Consider the following 20,249-nt stretch of genomic DNA (forward strand, 5'->3'; position numbering starts at 1 on the left):
AAATGCAAGCATTAGTCCCTCAGTCATGTCCGACTCTTTGCGAGTCCACAGATTGTAGCCCACCAAGCTCCTCTGTCTATGAGATTCTCTAGGCGAGAAGACTGGAGTGGGTTGCCATGCCCTTCTCCAGGAAGAGAACTCTCCCAGAGACTGAACCCAGGTCTCCTGCATTGCAGGTAGATTGTTAACCGTCTGATCCACCAGGGAAGCCTTTACAAAGCAGAAGTCACCTTATAAAAATGTCAGTCTTATCCTTAATAGCTTAAAACCCTCCACTGCCTTCCTATCTATTGGCTTTGTTTTTAGTCATGTATGGCTGTCAGAGCTGGACTATAAAGAAAGCTGAGCACAGAAGAATTGATGCTTTTGAACTGTGGAGCTGTAGAAGACTCTTGAGAGACCGTTGGACTGCAAGGAGATCCAACCAGTCCATCCTAAAGGAGATCAGTCCTGAATATTCGTTGGAAGGACTGATGCTGAAGCTGAAACTCCAATAATTTGGCCACCTGATGTGGAGAACTGACTCATTTGAAAAGACCCTGATGCTGGGAAAGATTGAAGGCAGGAGGAGAAGGGGACGGCAGAGGATGAGATGGTCAGATGGCATCACTGACTCAATGGACATAATTTGAGTAAATTCCAGGAGCTGGTGATGGACAGGGAGACCTGGAGTGCAGCAGTCTATGGGGCCGCAAAGAGTCAGACATGACTGAGTGGCCGAACTGAAATGAAACATCACAATCTGAGTGGCATAAGATGACAGAAATGGATTGTCTCACAGTTCTGGAGGCTCGAAGCCTGAAACCCAGGTGTCAGCAGGGCCACGCATATTCCCCTGAAACCTGGAATGAACCCCTTCCTTGCCTCTCCCAGCTTCAGGGGTTCGCCAGCAGTTTCTGCTGTCCTGCGGTTTACAGACGCGCCATCCCAGCCCCCAGCCCGCGTGGTGCACGGCTGTGTCTCCACTCCCCGTCCGTCTCTGCATTCTTGTCCTGCGTCCCGTCTTCCCTTTTATAAGGACACAGTCACTGTGGTTTCTGGTCTGCGTGATAGTCTCATTTTAACTCAATCATCCCTGTCCAAATGAGGGCACACTCTTAGGTACTAGGGATGAGGATTTCAACATGTCTTTGGGGCACTGAGGTGGCCTGATCCAACCTGTAATCCCCACCTAGAGTGAACCCAAGGGCCTTACCTAAATGACGAGTCCCTACAGGGCCTGACCACTGTCCACCTCGATAGATCCCAGCCCCATAGACCTCCTTTACACCCCTTGAGTCTGTTGGCCTCTTCGCTGCCCTTTTCACAGTTGGCCCCTGTGCTTGGATGGCACTTCCCCTGAGTCTACATGGCTGACTGCTTCTTACTATAATAAAGTGGATCCTCATGAATCACCTGTCCAGAGTCTGTAAAGCAGGCACAGCTTCTGGGGAGCCCCCTCAAAAAGAAAAGCACGCAACTTCACCTTGAAGCAAATCTGAGGCCTTGGAAGGGACCCAAGAAGCGCCTTGATCCAAAGGAATCCTCACTACTTACTCTCTGTAATTACCATTTACCTGCTTCTCATCACACCTGTGGCATCCCTGACACTTGTGATAATCTCAAGTTGTCTTTAAAACATTTCCATTTTTTGCATTGTCTCCTCATACCAAAGTAAAATCTCTGTAGAACCGAGGTCCTACCACAGACCTGGAACATAGCTGGCGCTCTGCCTGTTTATTGCCTTTAGAAATGGATGAATGGATACATAATAGTGATATCACATCAGCCATGAAGTGTTTGCTGTCCCAGATACACCCATTATCGGCTCTTATTGTACAGGTGCTCCTGGCTGGCTGCCAAGAAGTGGTAAACCTGGGGATTTGGAGCCAGTACTCTGGGTGTAGATTCCATCCTCTTAACCCCGACGCTGTACTTGGGGTGAAGGCTGCTTGTTTGACTAATTCAATGGGCACCACTGTGCCCTAGGGGCAGCAAGTAGGAGATTCCCGTCTCACAGGGATGAGGGTTTGGCAGAGGAGAGTGAAGTAGCTTGCCCTCCACACCACGCTCGTGGAAAAGAAACAAGGAAAATCTTTTGTCCAGGGATTCTCCTAGAGGAAAGAAGGCCTCCTATGGAAACCAATTGCCCAGAATCATTCCCGCCTCTGCCAGTATTTCTTCTTGGATAAGATGTGTGTGTGGGTATTTATATATGTGTGTATATATATATATATATATATATATATATATATGGTGAATTATGGAAAATGTGGGTGATCAACTTTATGTCAAATATGCAACCCAAAGGAGCTTCCTGTGACCTAACCAAGGGTTCAGAGTTATTACGGAAGTGCTTGCTGTCGTGACGTACATGCCTCACTTCCTTTGCGTGGGTGTGTGCACACGTGTATAAAAGCAATAATAGCTGGTACGAGGTCTTCTTCAACTGTACTCACTCCTACTAACGTACTAAACTCCATTCACATCACTTCTTACCCAATGAGTTTTAAAATAAGAAAATACTTGGTTCTTAAATTTTAAAAAACATGTTTGCATTCTTCCTGGGTTAAATAAACTCTTCTTGACTTCTCTGTGATAAATCTGACAGCCTCTTTTTGTCTAGGCTCCTGCGATCGTAAATAACGCAGGAGGAGAAGTCTGCAGAGGTCTCCAGCTTTTCCTGGAGCAGCAGCAGCAGGCAATCAACTGTATTGGAAATGAGTAGATGAGATAACAGGGCAAAGTCGACGGGAGGGAAAAGGAAGGTGTATATTTTTAAGCAAAATTCTCCTGTATAAAGACAGGTCCCCATGGCGCCCCTCACTGAAATGAACCAGAGGAAAACCATCCTGGCCGGCACCACCTTCCCTGCTTGTTTAGTTCTGCTCTGCTTTGCAATATTTCTTTAATCCATAATAGCAACCTCGGATCTCAAATAAGTGAGTGAAGCACTCTCTCCCACCACCATCTGGGCCAAAAGGTGAATTTTATTCTCAGCGTAAACACACTCCCAGAAGTGATCCAACAAAGTAAAAAGCGTGGGACCCTGAGACCCAGTCCCCTCTGTTTTACATTTCCTGATGCTGATGACGGGAAGAAAATATCATTGGCCAATAAGACAAATCTGGTTTTTATATAACAAGAGGCAGAGGAAGTGAGAAAGGGAACATATATATCTCTCTTTTGCTTCAGCATGGTGTGTGTGTGTGTGTGTGTGTGTGTGTGTGTGCGCGCACGCTCAGCCATGCCCGACTTTCTACGACCCATGGACTGTGAGATTTTCCAGGCAAGAATACTGGAGTGGGTGGCCATTGCCTCGGTTAGAATTTCCTTTATTCACTGAGAGTTTTAGCTATCAACTACCTTGTAGAATTATTTACTGGCCACCCATGTATACCCATGTATACTCTCTCTGAACGTAGATACAGTATCAAAGAAGGTACAGGAAAAGATTTTTTTTTTCTTTTCAAATTGTTATAAGAAGTTCCCGGTGATAGAGAAGGTTTTGCTTCCTGTGGTCATGCATTTCTCATTGTTGGAGTAGAATGGTGCTTGAGGACCTGGGATTTTCTCATTCTTTTTAGGATGGAGTGTTGTTAGCTTACTGGAGTCACAGCTGAGGCATGTGGACTGCCCACACTCAACAACTTCTTCTCACCTGGCCCAGAATCCACGCAGATTATCACCAAGGCCCTGGTCTGGGTTTGGAATACAGCTGACCCTTGTTGTTCAATACCTTGAACAACACTGCTTTGAACTGCGAGTGTCCACTTATACATGGATTTTGTTTTTAATAGTAAAGCTACAGTGCTACACAATCTGTGGTTGGCTGAATCTGTGAATACGCAACCACAAAATGGAAGAATCAGGTTAGCTAGAAGGCCAACTGGGAAATTATATGTGGATTTTCCACTGCAGAGGGTTGGCACTCCTAACCCCTGCAATGTCCAAAGGTCAGCTGTATGTTAATTAGGTGGACACACACCATGGACCTCAGTTGCCGGCTTTGCAATGAATTTGATAGAAATCTTTCAGTTCTGAGACCAGGGCGCAGGTACTATACAGAAATTCCCTAGTAGGGTCGTTTGTACTATCCCTCACGCCACTTGCTAAGCGTTGGTGCAGATGGCTAACACATCTCTCTGTCAGTCAGAACTTTACAGTGTAGTGGTTTCCCATAAATTTGTGATGATAGAGCCATTCTGCCTGATATGTTTGAATCAGATCCTAAGACTGTTCAACACAGCCTGGGAAAATTAGGTCAAGAATGCTGTCCCCAGACTCTCTGATAGGTCTTAAAATAAGTCATGTCACTGCCTGTCAAGAACCAAAACAGAAAATAATGACTGGATTTTCAGCCTTTTCCTTTCAAGATTTACAAATTGATATTAACCATCCTGTCTTCTTCTTGGAGAAGACTCTTGAGAGTCCCTTGGACTGCAAGGAGATCCAACTTGTCCAAGCTAAACAAAATCAGTCCTGAATATTCATTGGAAGGACTGATGTCGAAGCTGAAACTCCAATACTCTGGCCATCTGATGGAAAGAACTGACTCACTAGAAAAGACCCTGATGCTGGGAAAGATTGAAGATGGGAGGAGAAGGGGATGACAGAGAATGAGATGGTTGGATGGCATCACTGACTCAATGGACATGAGTTTGAGTCAGCTCCAGGAGTTGGTGATGGACAGGGAGGCCTGGCGTGCTGCAGTCCATGGGGTCACAAAGAGTCAGACACGACTGAGCGACTGAACTGAACCGACTGATCCTGTCTCCTAAAAAGAGTGTGTCTTTCAGTCTCTCAGTTGTGTCCGACTCTTTGCGACCCCATGGACTGTAGCTCGTCAGGCTCCTGTGTCCAGGGAATTCACAGGCAAGAATACTGGAGTGGGTTGTCAAGCCCTCCTCCAGGGGATCTTCCCAACCCAGGCATTGAACCCAGGTCTCCCACATTGCAGACAGATTCTTTATTGTTTGAGCTGCCAGGGAAGCACTTCTAAAGAGTAGGTTCCTTGAAAGCAGGTACTCTTGGCTTGTCCTTGTATTTCCAAACTCTAATAAGCAAGACTTCAATAAATGCTTGCTCCTTCCTTCCTTCAAACAACACTTTTTAAAAGCCTATCATTTCCTAGGAAACAATGGTGATCAAAATAGGTTAAAAATTTTCCTCTGCTGAAATTTACGCGCCAAACTCAGTATCCATTTAAACGGTATATAAACCAGCCATTGCAGTCTGTCACAAGAATTCAGTTCAGTTCAATTCAATTCAGTCACTCAGTTGTGTCCGACTCTTTGCGACCCCATGAACTGCAGCACGCCAGGCCTCCCTGTCCATCACCAACTCCTGGAGTTCACCCAGACTCATATGCATCAAGTTGGTGATGCCATCCAGCCATCTCATCCTCTGTCATCCCCTTCTCCTCCTGCCCCCAATCCCTCCCTGCATCAGAGTCTTTTCCAATGAGTCAACTATTCCCATGAGGTGGCCAAAGTATTGGAGTTTCAGCTTCAGCATCATTCCTTCCAAAGAACACCCAGGACTGATCTCCTTTAGGATGGATTGGTTGGATCTCCTTGCTGTCCAAGGGACTCTCAAGAGTCTTCTCCACCGCCACAGTTCAAAAGCATCATTCTTCGGTGCTCAGCTTTCTTCACAGTCCAACTCTCACATCCATTTACAAAACAAGATACACAGGGCAGGGGGTGAAGGACTGACTGAAGATGCAGCTTTACTTCCAGGAGTGGGCCAGCCAGTTCAGGGCATGAGTTGAGACCTCACGCAGAAGAGCTCATGTTTTCACAAGTTCGGTACTTCATTTCCCAGGCCCCAGGAAACAGGTGAAGAATCCTTTTCCTAAATTAAATGCACATGCACTCCTCTCACTCCAAAACTCTTCCCAAAGGAAATAATGCTCTAAGACCTCATGGATGCGACTCCTTGCACATATGAAGGGAGAACACGTATTAAATTTCCTATCAAACTATTTTCCTTCGATTCAGTCTATAACTCAAAAGAGCTCCCACCAATATAACCTTTTTGCCAAATGGCCAAGATGAAATATATTTGGGGGGCATTTGATATGAAACGAACAGTTTCAAATAGCTTTACACATGTTGAAAGTTTAAAAAGTTGTTTATTAACTACTTTAGTTATAATTCATTTAAAAATCCCATTATGTTTGGTTACACAAGAGTGACTTTAATACACTTAAAGATGCGGTACTCCTTAGCTGTGACATATTTATAGTCTGAGCATTAAAAAGTTTATAAAATCAGGCCATATTTTCTCAGTGTCAAACATCCCTCAATGAAGACAATTATTCAGCCTGCCTATTTGTAATTAGGTATGAAATAATTTATGATTATGAAGATAAGTGAGCAAAAATTTTAGAAGGACTGCATATTGTATTTTATTATTAAAAGATTTCCATAATCTTTCTAGGGTTTGAGGAGTCATAAATTGCCTGGATCTGATTTCCACTGGATTTTGCTTGGAATTAATAAACATATGGGTCTCATCTAAGATCGTGTGTCAAAAATAATGAAGGGAACGGCTTCACACAAAGCTGAAAATGAAACCAGACTGACATGAGCTGACTTTGGTTTGGACAACTACCATGAGCTGCCTAAAGTCAACCCACGAAGAAAGAGTCTGGCAGTGCCAAGCGGGAAGGAACGCCCCACGGGGGCAGAAAGGCAGCCAAGGCTTAAATAACCCAGGGCTGCAGAGCTCCTCCTTTGCCACACTCCCTTCTTCTCAACAGGGACCAAGGACACTTGCAATGTGCTATTATAACACATGGTATCTATGGCTTCCTGGGGTACACAGGCAGCTAAAAACATGAATACTTATTGGAAGGACTGTTGCTGAAACCGAAGCTCCAACACTTCGGCCACCTGATATGAAGAGCCAACTCACTGGAAAAAAAAAGTCTGAGGGCAAGAGGAGAAGGGGGCCACAGAGAATGCGAGGGTTAGATGGCATCAGTGACTCAATGGACATGAATTTGAGCAAGCTCTGGGAGATAGTGGAGGACAGAGCAGCCTGGTGTGCTGCAGTCCCTGGGATTGCAAACAGTCGCACATCACTCAGCCGCTGAGCAACAGCAGTAACAAAAATGTGGGGAGGGCAAGCCAGCCTTCTCCTCAATCCCTCTCTCAAGAGGATGAGCAGACACAGAAAACATCGACCAATCTCTCGTTTCTCTTCTCTTCCATTCGAAAGAAGTCATAGGAATGGGGGGCTGCTACTGTTTCTTTTATGCTTTCCTTCTGTCCAACAAAATTCTCCTAATAACCCCTCAATTTATATCCATTGTTTTCTTCTGAAACCCAAGCAGGGATTGTCTAATTTGTATTAATATTTTGCAGCTCCTCAAGCTCCCCAAAATAGTCTGTGTAAAATGCATTGTTTTTTCAAAGTTAAAATGAATGAATGTAGGAAAATGCTGTAGAATAATTTTTGTGATGCCCCTAGAAATTCTTGCAATTTCCAGAAGTTAACCAGACAAATGAGGACTGGAACACAGAGTTAGACACAGTGCAGTCCCACTTTCTCATTGCCACATCACGCTGGAGAGAGTGCTTCCTTGGAGCCTAAACAGAAAAATTGCTAAGCCAATTATGTATCAATGAGTCTGAACTTTCGACACGGAAGTAGCCTCTGAACACATCCTTTCTGCTAACTCATATTCGTTGAGTCCAATGAGTGTTCACAGAGCACTTGGCCTGAGGCCACAGATGGAGATTTCACTACATGTGAAGTCAAAGTTACTAAGCAGCATACCTCTTGGTTGGCAGAACATAGCTGCTGTTTTTACCATCTTCTTGCACAAGTGAAGCTTGATGCTTTCAATTACACCAGCTCAGCAGGAAAGGCACACTGGAATCAACTTGCTGATTAAAACAAATCTGCCCTAAGATCCCCCAAAAGTTTGAAATTAGAATGAACTGAAAGGATGCATTCCAAAATGCTTTACAACCACAATTTTCTAAAAGATTCAACCAGAACCGCCAAACTAAACCCAAGCTCAGTTCAGTTCAGTCACTCAGTCGTGTCCGACTCTTTGCGACCCCATGGACTGCAGCACACCAGGCCTCCCTGTCCATCACCAACTCTCGGAGTTTACTCAAACTCACATCCATTGAGTCAGAGATGCCATCCAACCATCTTATCCTCTGTTGTCCCCTTCTCCTCCCACCTTCAATCTTTCCGAACATCAGGGTCTTTTCCACTGAGTCAGTTCTTTGCTTCAGGTGGCCAAAGTATTGGAGTTTCAGCTTCAACATCAGTCCTTCCAATGAATATTCAGGACTGATATCCTTTAGGATGTACTGGTTGGATCTCCGCGCAGTCCAAGGGACTCTCAAGAGTCTTCTCCAACACCACAGTTCAAAAGCATCAATTCTTCAGCGCTCAGCTTTCTTTATAGGTCAACTCTCACATCCATACATGACTACTGGAAAAACCATAGCCTTGACTAGAAGGACCTTAGTTGGCAAAATAATGTCTCTGCTTTTGAATATGCTATCTAGATTGGTCATAACTTTTCTTCCAAGGAGCAAATATCTTTTAATTTCATGGCTTCAGTCACAATCTGCAGTGATTTTGGAGGCCCCCCACCAAAATAAAGTCTGTAACTGTTTCCACTGTTTCCCCGCCTATTTCCCATGAAATGATGGGACCAGATGCCATGATCTTAGTTTTCTGAATGTTGAGTTTTAAGGCAACTTTTTCACTCTCTTCTTTCACTTTCCTCAAGAGGCTCTTTAGTTCCTGTTCGCTTTCTACCATAAGGGTGGTGTCATCTACGTACCTGAGGTTATTGATATTTCTCCTGGCAATCTTGATTCCAGCTTGTGCTTCATCCAGCCCAGCATTTCTTATGATGTACTCTGCATATAAGTTAAATAAGCAGATTGACAATATACAGCCTTGATGTACTCCTTTCCCAATTTGGAACCAATCTGTTGTTCCATGTCCATGTCCAACTAACTGTTGGACATGGAACTGTTCTAACTGTTACAACTAACTATTCTAACTATTGCTTCCTGACCTGCGTACAGATTTCTCAAGAGGCAGGTAAGGTGGTCTGATATTCCCATCTCTTAAAGAATTTTCCACAGTTTGTTGTGATCCATACAGTCAAAGGCTTTGGTGTAATCAATAAAGCAGAAGTAGATGTTTTTCTGGAACTCTCTTGCTTTTTCAATGATCCAACTGAGGTTGGCAATTTGATTTGTGGTTCCTCTGCCTTTTCTGAAACCAGGTTGAACATCTGGAAATTCATGGTTCATGAATTGTTGAGGCCTGGCTTGGAGAATTTTGTGCGTTACTTTACTAGTGTGTGGGATGAGTGCAATTGTGCAGTAGTGTGAACATTCGTTGGCATTGCCTTTCTTTGGGATTGGAATGAAAACTGACCTTTTCCAGTCCTGTGGCCACTGCTGAGTTTTCCAAATTTGCTGGCATATTGAGTGCCTCACTTTCACAGCATCATCTTTCAGGATTTGAAATAGCTCAACTGGAATTCCATCACCTCCACTAGCTTTGTTCATAATGATGCTTCTTAAGGCCCACTTGACTTCACACTCCAGGGTGTCTGCCTCTAGGTGAGTGATCATACCACATGTTTATCTAGGTTATGAAGATCTTTTTTGTATAGTTCTCCTGTGTATTCTTACCCCCTCTTCTTAATATCTTCTGCTTCTCTTTATGACCTAAGTAGGGGGTCATAAAGCAGAGCCAGTGACTCCCTGCTGCAACGAGCAGTCAATTTTACTATATGCTGAATGTGCTTAATCGCTCAGTCCCTTGCGCCCATGTGGACTGTAGCCCAGGAAGCTCCTCTGTCCTTGGGGATTCTCCAGGCAAGAAAACTGGAGTGGATTGCCATGACCTCCTCCAGAGGATCTTCCCAACCCAGGGATTGATCCAGATCTCCCATATTGCAGGTGGATTCTTTAGGGTCTGAGCCACCAGGGAAGCTCAATCATACTGTGTGGCAGGAAGCAAAAGCTCTCCTGGTCTGAACCCTCTGGGACCATTTGTTATCATCCCAATTTATTCTTTTTCTTGTTTTTTTTTTTTTTTTTTTTAATGTGGACCATGTGTTTTAAGTCTCTGTTGAATTTGTTGTAACACTACTTCTGTTTTCTTGTTTTGGATTTTTGACCATGAGGCCTGTGGGATCTTGGCTCCCCGACCATAGTCCAAACCCACACGCCCTACATGGGAAGGTGGAGTCTTAACCACTGGACCCCCAGGGAAGTCTCCCAGTTTATTCTTTTATTGACCTCTCTTTCGCTAGGCAATGCACAAAATGCAACCTGCAGTATCGTGATGGAGAACCAAGTGTGGGAGTCTTCATGCCTTTCTCCCCCAAGAAGGTGGCTGCACAGGTCAGAGGCACAGTCATGACTTGAATGAAGAGATATTGCCGTTTCCTCTCTGTTTCTTTGCTCCAATTTCCTTCCATGAAAGAATATGAAGCAAAAGTAAAACCACAGGGACATGGAGGAAATCAAGTGAATCCTGAGACTGAAGAAACTTAAGATATCTTCTCACCTAAGTCACCTGCCACGCAATAAACCTCTTTGCAACCACATCCATCAGGGTTTGTTTGAACATTTCTAGAAAAGAACACAAGTTGTTTGAAGAGATGATTTCCTTGTTAAGTTTAGTTCAGTTCAGTCGCTCAGTCATGTCTGATTCTTTGCAACCCCATGAACTGCAGCCCGCCAGGCCTCCCTGTCCATCACCAACTCCCGGAATTCACTCAAACTCATGTCTATCAAGTCAGTGATGCCATCCAGCCATCTCATCCTGTGTCGTCCCCTTCTCCTCCTGCCCCCAATCCCTCCCAACATCAGAGTCTTTCCCAATGAGTCAACTCTTCACATGAGGTGGCCAAAGTAACGGGAGTTTCATAGCAAGCTCTAATTATTTTAATGCTCCTTCTTTTATGGAGTCTGAACATCAGTCATCTTTAACCATGTCCCTCATTCACTCTCTCTGCTCAGTTGCTCAGTCATGTCCAACTCTTTGTGACCCTTGGGACTGAAGCCCACCAAACTCCTCTGTGATGAGATTTTTCAGGCAAGAGTACTGGAGTGGGTTGCTATTTGCTTCTCCATGTCTCTCATTAGGATCCCTTAAAGCAAAACATGTCGCCTCCTTTCCACAAGCTTTTAGATATTTGAAGACAGCTATTCTCTTCCCCAAATGGCCCTTTCTCCAAGCAAAGTCACCCCATTCTCTTCTATCACTCATTCAGTTATTAAATATGGTTTCCACACAACCTCCAGTATCCTGATCACCATCCAGATAGTAAATGACTTCTAAGAAGGCAGCACCCAAACCTGAAACCTGTACTCTACACGTATTCCTATGGTGCCATGGCAAATGGCAGGAATCTCTGCACACAGGGCTAATGTTATGAAACACCTTTTAAATTAGCCAAAGCAGGGGTCCACGTTTTCTGCTTGCTCTACGCTTTCTACTTAAGTTACAGTGTGGGCCACCCGCCATTAGGGAGGTGTGGGGAATGTGATTGTTGCCAATAATTGACCATTCCCTGGTTCAGCAGATGCATAAAACTCTAATGGAACCATTATTCTTAAACCCACAGGGTATATAACAAGAACGATAAAGTAATGCATTGGCAATATCAGCTTTCTTTTTCTTTAAAAAAAATATACACAATGAAAATATCTATGTTTATTTTATCTCAAATGGTGATGTACAAAAGCAGCTACCTTAAAATGAGACTCTTGTGCTAAATGTTAAGAGAACACACAGAGCCTTGCATTCACACACATTCCCAGAGCATGCTAACCGCCAAAACATTTCATTAATGCATCAGTGGCCTCGAGCTAGAGGACTTTGGTCATTGTAATATCGGCTCCCATGGCAACCCATTGTCCTTGCACACTTATTTGTTGAATTGTATGTCTGCCCATGGAGCTGCGTCATACCTAGAAAAATAAGAGTTCAATCACCAAGCAGCCTTAGTAATGAGATCACACAAGGCCCTTGAATTGAAGTAGTTTGGCCCCACGTCCAGAATATTCCACCTGCAAGCCTTTCATCTATGAAATAGGAGAATGAGAACCTTGCTGAGGCAATATGGACCAAACCTGCTATAAAACCCCTGGGTCAATTGTGACTTAGAAATGAAATGTGAATACACTAGTACAGAATGGGAGAGGTTAGAACTGAGGTTCAGGCTGAAGCAAGCCAAGAAAGAGCAATAATAGCCATAACAGTGGTGATGGTTATAAATAATAAGAGCGCGTTACAGACAGTAACTGATGTCATTGAGGATCCATTGTGTTTCTCTTCTGTTGCTCCATTTATTGCCATCACTTCATTATAACCTCATTGAAATGATGTTCGGGGAAATGGTTCATCTTTGGAAACTTTTAAAGAAGGTGTTAAGTACTTTTGATAACCCAAGGTTATCACTATGATTCCTTGTGAAGTGTGTCAAATTTACAAAGATTCTTATAGTAACACACGTTATCACATGTCCCTGGATAAATGGCCTCACAATTCTATGCTTTTTAAACTTCTGGTTTTCTTTTTGTATTTGTTCTGTCTTCCCCAGAGAGGTCATCTCTTGGTGCTCTTGGGGTTCCCCCTCTGGCGATCCATTTCTTTCCATTACTTCTTTCCTAAGGTCTGAAAAAACAGATAACCAGAACTAGCAGACCTATAAAGCAAAGGGAAAGCCTCTTAGAAAGCTTCTCTATTGATTAAGCACATGATCATTAATATCCAAACTTTTAAATATCTGTAGTCTCAGCTCTGGAGAAGGCAATGGCACCCCACTCCAGTACTCTTGCCTGGAGAATCCCATGGACGGAGGAGCCTGGAAGGCTGCAGTCCATGGGATCACTGAGGGTCAGACACGACTGAGCGACTTCACTTTCACTTTTCACTTTCCTGCATTGGAGAAGGAAATGGCAACCCACTCCGGTGTTCTTGCCTGGAGAATCCCAGGGATGGGGGAGCCTGGTGGGCTGCCGTCTATGGGGCCGCACAGAGTTGGACACGACTGAAGCGACCTAGCAGCAGCAGTCTCAGCTCAGGTGAGTTTTCCTTTCCCTTTCTACAATATCTATCAAAACATTCTATTACCTCTTATTGGAGTGTGCTTCATATATGCTGTACCACTCTACAATGTTCTGCTAGTCTCTGCTGCACAGCAAGGCAAACCCGCTATGCACACCACTTAGCTGCTCAGTCCTGTCTGACTCTTTGTGACCCCTTGGTCTATAGCCCGCTGGGCTCCTCTGCCCATGGGAATGGGTTGCCATGGCCTCCTCCAGGGGATCTTTCCACCCAGGGACTGAACCCCAGTCTCCCACACTGCAGGCTGTTCTTTACCATCCGAGCCACCAGAGAAGCGCAAGAATACCGGCGTGGGTAGCCTACCCCTTCTCCCGGGAAGCTTCATGACCCAGGAATCAAACCAGGGTCTCCTGCATGGCAGGTGGATTCTTACCCACTGAGCTACCAGGGAAGCTCCAAACCAGTTGTACATACACACATGTCCCCTCTTTTTTGGATTTCCTTCCCATTTAGATCACCACGGAGCCCGGAGTAGCGTCCCCTATGCTACGTAGTATGTTCCCAGTTAGTCATCTATTTTATAGTGTATATATGTCGATCCAATTCCCCTCTTTATTACATGTTCATATTGAGTTGAGACATGAATCAGGAGACCTGTGGATGTATGAAGGTTATTTATCTTTACTACATATCACTATTTATTCTAAGGCGAAGGTGAAGGTGAAGTCTTTCAGTCATGTCCGACTCTTTGCGACCCCAGGGACTGCAGTCTACCAGGCTCCTCTGTCCATAGGATTTTCCAGGCAAGAATACTAGAGTGGGTTGCCATTTCCTTCTCCAAGAGATCTTCCCGACCCAGGGATTGAACCCGTGTCTCCTGCTTTGTAGGCAGATGCTTTACCATCTGAACCACCAGGGAAGTCATTTATTCTAATGCCTGCCTTATTATTTCAGGTATAGCAATCACATTAAATAACCATCTTTAAATGAAAGCGTTATTAAAAGACTTCCTTTGATGAAAAGAGTTGAACTCCTACCCACCCCCACTTTTACTGAAGAATCCATCTGTATTGCCAAGGCTAGTGTTTCTCAGATTCTTTGAACATTGAGATTCTTACTTTGCAATTATAATTTTTTGATGGAATGATGAATTGTCACTTTTACAATGCACTTTGTTTAAGCAAATGGTCTTTAACTTCATTCAGTTCAGTTCAGTTCAGTTCAGTTGCTCAGTCGTGTCCGACTCTTTGTGACTCCATGAACCGTAGCACGCCAGGACTCCCGCAGGACTCCCTGTCCATCAGCAACTCCCAGAGTCCACCCAAATTCATGTCCATCAAGTCAGTGATGCCATCCAACCATCTCATCCTCTGTCGTCCCCTTCTCCTCCTGCCCTCAGTCTTTCCCAGCATCAGGGTCTTTTCAAATGAGTCAGCTCTCTGCATCAGGTGGTCAAAGGAGCTTCAGCTTCAGCACCAGTCCCTCCAATGAACACCCAGGACTGGTCTCCTTTAGGATGGACTGGTTGGATCTCCTTGCAGTCCAATGGACTCTCAAGAGTCTTCTCCAACACCACAGTTCAAAAGCATCAATTCTTTGGCACTCAGCTTTCTTTATAGTCCAACTCTCACATCCATACATGACTATCGGAAAAACCATAGCCTTGACTAGACAGACCTCATTAAGAAATAACAAACCAGAAAAAGTAAATCATTTTATAAAATACTAGGAACATGGGTTGAAATGATAAGGTAAATTACTTCTTTGAATAGATGCCATGCATTAGTTTAACTGGCAGTTGCTAAATTTTGCTCAGACAGCAATGAGTTGCTGAAACATCTCGCATAAATCCATCAGGTAATACCACTGGCAATTCTTTTTTGGGTCTGACATGCCATTATTTAATGGAAGATTGTAGCAGAAAATGAGCAATCATATACAAAGTGAAAGTGAAAGTGAAGTCGCTCAGTCGCGTCCGACTCTTTGCGACCCCATGGACCATTCATGGGATTCTCCAGGCAAGAACACTGGAGTGGGTTGCCAAGTGATTAACAAAAGTTGCTTGTTTCTTATCCATGGTGGATACACCCTAGGATGACCCCACTGAGTCACTTTGTGTATAATCCTTCCCCTTGAGGGCAGGCAACACCTGTGACCTTCTTCTAATCAACAGAATATGGCAGAGAGAGAGGAGTTTTTCAGATCATTAAATCCATAATCAGTGATTTTGAGTTAGTCAAAGGGGAGATTATCCTGGGTGGGCTTGAACTAATCCGATGAGCCCTTGAAAGAGGATTAATTTTCCCTGAGGTAAGAAACTCAGTAGAGACTACTTCTGTGTGGTCAGCTTGAAGAAGCAAACAGCCGTGAATCTGTAAATGAAATGAAAGAATTCTGCCCACAACCTGAGAGAGATTTGAAACAGATCCTTCTCTAGTTGAGAATCCAAATAAGAATGAGCACAGCTGATACCTTGATTTCAGGCCCATGAGACTCCAGGTAGAGAACTCAGTTAACCCATGCCTGGACTCCTGACCCACAGAAATTCTGCAATAATAGATAGATGTTTGTTTAGGCCACTAACTTGTGCTCATTTGTTACACAGCAATAGAAAATGAAGGCTTTACATGATAATGCTTTCCTTTTGTGTGCAATCTGCATTTCTAGCCAAGAACATTGCTGCGGAGAACATTGTATTTTCAGCTATACGTTTCCCAGACTTCTCTGAAACACAGTGAAGTGAAAATCACTCAGTCGTGTCCAACTCTTCGTGACCCCATACAGTCCATGGAATTCTCCAAGCCAGAATACTGGAGTGGGTAGGCATTCCCTTCTCCAGGGGATCTTCCTGACCCAGGGATCAAACCCAGGTCTCCCACATTGCAGGTGGATTCTTTACCAGCTGAGCCACAAGGGAAGCCCATCTGAAACATTGTGTGGACATCAATTAATTTGGTGTGTAACAGAGTTCTGCCTGGTGAGACTTAGTTGGAAATCATGTTGGGACGCTCCAGAAATATTTTTAAGTGATAACGTGTGCCCTTCTTCCACCCTTCTTTCTGCTTCGTGGAATGAGTTTGTGATGACGGATTCTAGAGCAGTCATCTTAAATCATGAGTATGGGAGCTTCATGCTAGGTAGAATGGTGAGCTGACAGAAGTCTGGATCACAGATGATTTCATGGAAATATCAGACTAGCTCTGCAATGCTATCTCTAACCTTCCATTATGTAAGAGAGAAACAAACTTCTACTTAAGCCACTGTTCTAAGAATCTGTATTGCTCATGGTAGAATCTAACTCTAGGATTTTTTATTTAAAAACACATAGCACACATATTTGAAATAAACTGCCACAAATATGGAAAATGGTAGCATACTTATTTTGGTTCAACCATTCATAGCCTCTGGGCGGTGCTGTTCTTAGTCCTTCTGTTGTGTCCTACTTTTCACAACCCCGTGGACTGCAGCCACTCTTTTGTCCATGGGGATTCTCCAGGCAAGAATATTTGAGCAGGTTGCCATGTCCTCCTCCAGAGGATCTTCCCAACCCAGGGATCAAACCCGGGACTCCCACATTGCAGGCAGGTTCTTTACCATCTGAGCAACCAGGGAAACCCAAGAATTCTGGATTGGGTAGCCTATCCCTTCTCAAGGGGATTTTCCCGACCTAGGAATTGAACTGCAGTCTCCTGCATTGCAGGCAGATTCTTTCCCAGCTTAGCTACTGGGGAAGCCCTTAATAGCATCTCAGTTCAGTTCAGTTCAGTCACTCAGTCGTGTCTGGCTCTTTGCGACTCCATGAACCATAGCATGCCAGGTCTCCCTGTCCATCACCAGTTCCCGGAGTCTACCCAAATCCATGTCCATTGAGTCAATGATGCCATCCAACCATCTCATCCTCTGACATCCCCTTCTCCTCTTGCTCTCAGTCTTTCCCAGCATCAGGGTCTTTTCAAATAAGTCAGCTCTTCACATCAGGTAGCCAAAGTATTGGAGTTTCAGCTCCAGCATCAGTCCTTCCAATAAACACCCAAGACTGATCTCCTTTAGGATGGACTGGTTGGATCTCCTCGCAGTCCAACAGACTCTCAAGAGTCTTCTCCAACACCACAGTTCAAAAGCATCAATTCTTCAGCGCTCAGCTTTCTTTATAGTCCAACTCTCACATTCATACATGACTACTAAAAAAACCATAGCCTTGGCTAGACGGACCTTTGTTGACAAAATAATGTCTCTGCTTTTGAATATGCTATCTAGGTTGGTTATAACTTTCCTTCCAAGGAGTAGGCATCTTTCAATTTCATGGCTGGAACCACCATCTTCAGTGACTTTGGAGCCCCCAAAGATAAACTCTGACACTGTTTCCACTGTTTCCCCATCTGTTGGCCATGAATTGATGGGACCGGATGCCATGATCTTAGTTTTCTGAATGTTGAGCTTTAAGCCAACTTTTTCACTCTCTTCTTTCACTTTCATCAAAAGGCTCTTTAGTTCCTGTTTGGTTTCTGCCATAAGGGTGGTATCATCTGCATATCTGAGATTATTGATATTTCTCCCGGCAATCTTGATTCCAACTTGTGTTTCTTCCAGCCCAGAGTTTCTCATGATGTACACTGCATATAAGTTAAATAAGCAGGGTGACAATATACAGCCTTGATGTACTCCTTTTCCTATTTGGAATCAGTCTGTTGTTCCATGTCCAGTTCTAACTGTTGCTTCCTGACCTGCATATAGGTTTCTCAAGAGGCAGATCAGGTGGTCTGGTGTTTTCATCTCTTTCAGAATTTTCCACAGTTTATTGTGATCCACACTGTAAGGCTTTGGCATAGTCAATAAAGCAAAAATTGATGTTTTTCTGGACCTCACTTGCTTTTTCGATGATCCAGTGGATGTTGGCAATTTGATCCGTGGTTCCTCTGCCTTTTCTAAAACCAGCTTGAACATCTGGAAGTTCACAGTTCACGTATTGCTGAAGTCTGGCCTGGAGAATTTTGAGCATTACTTTACTAGCATGTGAGATGAGTGCAATTGTGTGGTAGTTTGAACACTCTTTGGTATTGCCTTTCTCTTGGATTGGAATGAAAACAGACATTTTCCAGTCCTGTGGCCACTGCTGAGTTTTCCAAATTTGCTGGCATATTGAGTGCAACACTTTCACAGCATCATTTTTCAGGATTTGAAATAGCTCAACTGGGATTCCATCACCTCCACTAGCTTTGTTTGTAGTGATGCTTCCTAAGGCTCGCTTGATTTCACATTCCAGGATGTCTGACTCTAGGTGAGTGATCACACCATCGTGATTATCCATGTAATAACATCTATAGAGAACTAATAAATGTTTCATGCTGGCCAAAATACATGGGCTAACATTGCTAACAGAAATGAGACTCTTCATTAAAATACAACCTAGAATCAGACATGTTAAGATGGCTGTTCATAAAAATATGCAGGACATCCCATGCTTCCATAATTTGAAAGTGTCAATTTGCCCATAATTGAAAATAGCTATTTGAAAATGGTAGTTCATTTAATGGAACAGTGGTAAAGAATCCACCTGCCCATGCAGGAGGCACCAGAGACTCAGGTTCAGTCCCTGGATTGGGAAGATCCCCCAAAGGAGGAAATGGCAACCCACCCCAGTATTCTTGCCTGGAAATTTCTACGGACAGAAGAACCAGGTGGGCTACAGTCCATGGACTCAGACACAACTGAGCAGGCATACACACACGCATTGCATTTGGGCCGTTTAACCCAGCTGTTTTGTGACTGTAACAAGTGGATGTTTGTCCTACAGTGACTGGGTGATCACATCTGTGTGCGGTTGTAGGGCTCTAGGAAGGCACCAATGTCCAAAACCGTTAATCGGTACCTACACAGCAGGCTGACTGATGCTTGAAATACTACCAGTCAGACTTTCATCCTTTCATCTTAAGGTCTCTGCTCCTTGTTAACTGCAGGTCTCCGTGGCACAGGCACCTTTGTGTGATGCTGTAAATAGGTGGGCAGAGCTGAGTAGCGGTGAAGAGGTGGTACAATGGTACTTTTCAAGGAACCTCAAGCTCACAATTCACGGCGGTGAGCACAGAGGGAAAGAAAGGTCATCAGAGGTACTAGCACCTACTTCTCAGTGTTCACTACGCCATGAATCCTGTCAATGGGAGGTTCACTTAAAAGTCCCAAGCACTGTAGAGGCAGCAGCGAAAAATAAAGAACCCACCTTCAGGATCATCTTGGCTGCATGAGAGATGAGACATCACCCACAATCTCTAGGCTGATGAGACATAAGACTAAAAGATCCAAGTGAGTGCCTTTTTAGATGTCGAAAATCCAGATTTCAAGCGCTCAAATTGGTGGTCAGTTGATCAGTTAATTCAGTCAAAAATATTCAACCCTTTTCTGTCCCAGCAGGTACCATTTTTAGGGCGCATTTGCTGAAAGCGCACGAATGCGCTCAGTCTTGTCCGACTCTGTGACCCGTGGATTGTATCCCACCAGGCTCCTCTGTCCATGAAATTTTCCAGGCTAAAATGCTGGAGTGGGTTGCCATTTCCTACTCCAAAAAGTATAAGAAACCTAGAAGGGAAAATTGCTTAGAAGGCCCACACATGCCAGCGAAAACATCTCTTTCTGGCTGTTGATCAACTTGAAGAAAGTTTATCCTGACAGTATTTGAGGGAAATTATTATACCTGCTTCTATCAGAAAAGAGCATTCAACCGTAAATGTTACATTGCTATAAGATGCTATAACAGTCTGCTCCCAGGTCTACTGCATGGTCCTATTTGGAAGGTAGCATATTTCACAATTATACACACCCATGACAGACATGAGCGTTTATATGCTAATCACTGCAAAGTGGGCAGCTGCAGCCTTTCAGTAAGAGCCCCGAGCCTTTTAATCAGGAAAAGCCACTGGGGCACGATATATCACCAGCAAATGGGTCTGGCTGGCTGAGGTATTAGGGAAATATTCCTTTCTTGCCCGTGTTTTAAGTAGTAGCAGGAGTGCTCATTACGCCTTTACATCAGAAAAACAAATGAGTGTTTGGGTGGTAAGGAAATGGAAATACAAACAAAGAGGGGATTCTCAGGCTGCCTCCCCTGCTCCCGTCACCCTCGCCAGGAGACTTGGAGCCCCGTGTGAAGCGGGACAAACGTCACCGTGAACAGTAAAGACAGAAAAAGCCTGAAGTGT

The sequence above is a fragment of the Ovis aries genome, chromosome 7 (assembly GCF_016772045.2).
Source record: "Ovis aries strain OAR_USU_Benz2616 breed Rambouillet chromosome 7, ARS-UI_Ramb_v3.0, whole genome shotgun sequence".
NCBI classification, from domain to species: Eukaryota; Metazoa; Chordata; class Mammalia; order Artiodactyla; family Bovidae; genus Ovis; species Ovis aries.